Source organism: Triticum aestivum, chromosome 1B (genome assembly GCF_018294505.1).
Source record: "Triticum aestivum cultivar Chinese Spring chromosome 1B, IWGSC CS RefSeq v2.1, whole genome shotgun sequence".
In the NCBI taxonomy this organism is placed as follows: domain Eukaryota; kingdom Viridiplantae; phylum Streptophyta; class Magnoliopsida; order Poales; family Poaceae; genus Triticum; species Triticum aestivum.
Window position 1 is genome coordinate 513,803,145 of NC_057795.1, and position 5,156 is coordinate 513,808,300.

The following is a 5,156-nucleotide window of genomic DNA, read 5'->3' on the forward strand; positions in this document are numbered from 1 at the left end:
ACTTATGCTAACCCATTAAGATTTAGGAGTAAAGACCATTGACTTTTCAAGCTGACATGACTTGATGATTATAGTGCATAAGATCATCTACATGCATACCTGTACTAAAACTTAAATTTCTCAAAAAAGGAGAGCTGAATTGATATTTTCCTAGGCAAATCTGAATTGACATGCAAGAGCCCATGTCTCATCACAAAAGCAAGCCCACGTGCACAAAATTAACTATGAAGCCCACTAAGCCCACCAGCTCAGGGTCTGACCGCCAGCCCAACACATGAATAATCTCCACTTGCCCTAAAAAAAAGAGAATAATCTCCACTGTGTGTCGTTGTTGCGTGGTGGTGAGTTCCCGTGAGAATAGTCCCACCTCGCCAGTTGAGGCAGCACATAGCTGGCTAGCTGGTTATATAATGGAGCGGCCTTGCAGTAGACACACGTCACAGCTCTGCGCCTCTCTCTTTTCGCCCTTGCGTGCACATTTTTTCCAGTTCGGTTAATTCGGTTAAACTGATTGGTATTCGGTTTTTAACCGGAAAACCCGAGGATCAAATGGTTTCTATATTTCAAAACTGAAACTGAAAACTGAAAAAACCAAAATTTGGTTTCGGTTTGGTTTTTGGTTTGGTTTTGCACACCCTGAGTGAGGGACTACTCATGTTTCATCGGAAGGGCAATAGAGTTGATGTAGATGCCCCAGTTGATGTAGATGGCCCCTAGATGGGATCTCACAGGAACATAAGGTTGTGGCGGTGGAAAAGTGTTTTCGTGGATGCTTGTGAGGGTTTGGGAATATTTGCAAATATATAGGAGGACGATCTAGGTCAGGGGGTCATCGAGGGCCCCACGAGGTAGGGGCGCGCCCTCCACCCTTGTCGCCGCTTCGTTGCTCTTCTGACTTGCACTCCAAGTCTCCTGGGTGTCTTCTCGTCCAAGAAAAATTATCGTGAAGTTTTATTCCATTTGGACTACGTTTAGTATTCCTTTTCTGCGAAGCTCAAAAATAAGGGAAAAACAGAAACAGGCACTGGGCTCTAGGTTAATAGGTTAGTAACAAAAATAATATAAACTAGCATATTAATGCATATAAAGCGTCCAAAACAGATAATATAATAGCATGGAACAATAAAAAAATATAGATACGTTGGAGACGTATCACGGAGTTGGTCAGGCTTCACCCGACTCGGCGCCGCCACTCTGCCAACAAATCTCAGCCTTGAGGTAAGCTGCAAAGGCACTCCTGCCTGGAGCCGGCGAGCCTTCACAGCTTCGGGGACTACTGTCGGGAGGATGACCCTCGGGTAGGCCGCGGAACCCGGATCCCTTTTCAAAACATCGAGGCGGCATGCGCTCCTCAACCTGGTCAAAGCATTGGCCGGCTCCCCGGCGCAAGCCGACCTGGCATGGCAACCCGGTAGGGCGGGTCCCCGCATGCCAGCAAGCCGCAAGCCGGCCGCAGCTCCGACCGGACGTAGACAAGGACGACCCTCCACGACAGGGCACACATGCTACAGTGCTCTCCTTTTCCATCGGGCCCGGCGGGCACGGCAACAGTAGGTCCTGCACCCCCGCCCGGGGCAGGTGGCGTCCTGGCAGCACAGCCCTGTAGCGGAGCTGCGCCGACCGCCCCGTGGCGCAGGGCAAGACGAGCCATAGTGTCGAGCAGCCAGCCATACCCGCGCCCGGCGGCCCCCTCATGGCCCACGCCCGCAAGACCCGCGCCCGACGGACCCGGCAGGACTGACGGCCCCCACTGTCGGCTCCAAGAGGACGACACTAGGACCCCGCGTCCATGTAACATTACCATTGTAACCCCGGGGGGCTGTCCTATAGGAACTCCCCCGTTCCCCTCCTTTCAAGGGGTTCCGCTCTCTCTAGTCGCCCCACCCGAAGCACACACACTCACGAGGCAGGCAGAAGGCCAGCTCCTTCTTCCTCATCATCCCCAAAACAACTCCAGGAGCAACTCTGTAACTCAGAGCATATCATCCATTCAGCAGGACTAGGGGTGTTACCTCCCACGGAGGGCCCCGAACCTGGGTACGTCTCGTGTCACACACTAGCGCGCGCTAACCTGCCTACAGAACCCACCGGCGTCCTCTCGTAGCCCCCCACTTTTAGCCATCCATGCCATTTGCTGTGAGATCACCACGACAGAGCTAGCGGGCCCAAATAGTGGCGCCCTGTAAGCGAGTGCTCGGTTAGTCTCCCCACGTGCGTTGCTCTATTGAGCAAACACGCACTTGGCGCTCCCTTCATGCATCGGCACGTAAATTCGGCAAAGCTAATTTTTCCAGTACCGCCTGCAGGTCTTTGCCACGAAATGTTCGCCACTTAAAGAAGTCCCAAAATTCATAAAAGTGTTCACGAATTTAAAAAACGACCATGATATTTTCCAAATGCATATTTTGAAATGTTTCATCAATTTAAAAATATCATAATTTCGATAAAGTATTTGCTAATTTAAAATATGTTCCTAAATTAAAAATGTTCACAACTTAGAAAAAAGAATTTTAAAAATTGTTCATGAAATTTGAAAAACATTCAAGACACGTACAAAATATTGAGCATTTCAAAAATGTTCTTGGACTACAAAAAATGTTCCGACTTTATAAGAAGTTCACAAAATTGCAAGTAATGAAAAATCAAACGGAAAAAACATAAGGTAATAAAAAGTGTAAAAACCTAAATAAAATCAATAAAACCGGTGTTGAAAAAACTAATGTTCCGTAACCTTCATAAAACCGAAAGACCGGGACAAGAGTGGGACACAATGTACACAGTCACACGAGAGAGCACTGTATCGCTTAATGTGAGTTTTTTTTTTTGAAAAGAAGGTTAAACCCCGCCTCTGCATTAATTGATGGATGAATCATATTTATTAATTATTCCACAGAGGTCTGACAAGAACATACATCAATCCGCCTGAAGCCACCACTCACACCTACAAACTCAATAATATGGAGCGTTCTCACTCCCATATCTAAAACCGGTGTCGTCATCGATACATCCACATAACGTATCGGGACCAATAGTCGGTGCAGCCTACCTAAAACGCACACCACATGCATACGTTTTAGAAAGCCGTCATCATCATTGGACCACTTACCCATCTTCAGGAGAGAGACCCGCATCATCCTTGCCAGTCCGGACATCCGTCGACGCCATCACGGCGTCCACCGCCCTGCGCCCGTCCGTCCAGACCCAAAGACTCTGAAAGATCCGTCGTGTGTAGCACCTGCCAACCAGGCATAACTCAACATAGCACTTGTCGGCCAGACATGACTTGACAGCTCCACCGAAGCTCCATGCAAGACGAAGCCGCTCCACCTTCTGCCTGTGTCTTCCAGCGCTGCTCCACAAACGATACTCCCAAGAGAGAAACGGCACCATAGTATTGCCATCGTCCGATCTGGAAGACGAGATCCTGGGGTTTCCCCCGAAGCAGCACGAGTGGGTTGACAACAGTTACACGATGATGACTTCATCAAGGTAACGGCACAAAATGCCGCCATCGCCCGCCAACGGCTTGGTTTTTCCGACAACTATGTCTCCCCGACTCGTAGCTGGGACTAGATGACGAATCTCCAGATCCGACCACCCAGCCACAGGTCGGCTACCTCTGACGGAAGAGATTACCACCACCGCCGGCTGCATCGGTCAGAATAGATCTAACCGGAGGTGCCGCCGACGCGACCATCAGGCCCTTCACACCGCTGCCGCCGATCCAAAGGCATATTGTGTGTCGTCGCCGCCGCCCAAACAGGGCAGGCCGCCGCGCCCACAGCCCGCGCCACAGCCATCGCCGTCGCCAACACGGCCACCACAGCCGCCATTAGGACGTCGGCCGGCCCCCACAACGCCGTAGTCCAGATCTGGGCCGTCATGAACCAGATCGGCGCCGCTGCAGTCCATATCGGGGTCACACCCTCGAGCCAGGGCGCCCCGCGTCACCCTATAACCCGCGAGAGGGAGGAGTGCCTTCGCCGCCGCCGCCGCACGCACAGGCTATGCCCGGCGCCGACCACCGGTGGCGACGAAGGGGAGGGAGAGGAAGCAGCGGTGACCCGGCGGCTAGGGTTGGAGCCCCTCGGTCGCCCACGCGGGAGCGACGGAGGGGAGGAGAGAGATCACACTCGTCTCACCTTCAGTGATCTTTTGAGTACACCGGCCCAATGGGAGCTATGTAGGAGAGTTGCGCGTGCATTTGGAAAGGTTCTAGGCAGAATTAATTGCGGTTGGTTTTGGAACTTGCCATTTGATTTTGTGAAGGTTTTGTTCACCTTTTTACTTTATTTTTTCAGTATGTTTTCTATTGGTTTACTGGTTTTCTCTTTATTTTTTCTATTTTTTTCCTTTTTTTTCTTTTCCGTCATTTATTTATTTATTTCATTTTTAAATACTTGTTGGCATATGGGTTGATCATTTTTTAGTGCATATAAATATTTTTCAGATACATATTAAACATTTTTTAAATATATGTTAAACATTTTCCGGACACTTGTTGACAATTTGTCAAATGTATATTAGACATGTTTTTTGTCAAACCTAACCAAAAGCTTCGCAACTTTCGTCAAACCTAACCAAAATGTTTCTTAACTTCCATTTGGTTGACCTCGTACACAGCTTCACTAAGATATTGTTCTTCAAAGTGCCCTCGGGGAGACTTGCTCCCAAGCTCCCAAAGCTCGTGAGCAACTATCAGTGAGCCTTTCTCCAACACCGCTTTCTCCAACCCAGGCTTCTTAGATTGAAAATGTGCAACATACTGATTCGGAAACTCAACATTGTCAAGGCCTTTCATAGGATGGATTAGCAATTTCTTTGGGACATCCTTCGAGCCAAAGGCTTCCGCCTAAGGCTATGTTCGGTTCCAAGGGATTATATCCACTAGTGGATCTAATCCGTGCAGGGTTTTGGTGTCGCCACCCAATCCCCACGTGGAACCATTCCACCGGAGGGATCACCTAATCTCTGTTCGGTTACACCCAAGTATACAGCAGTATACAACGGCACATCAGCACAACAGAAGTAATACAAGTCTTGTTCAGTAGTGGGAGCAATCAGTGACAATTACAAGTAGGAATCAGTAGCAATCAATTCATTGGAAGCCAAAAAAGAAACTTGTGGTTTGTTAAAAAAGTAGGGGAGAAATTACA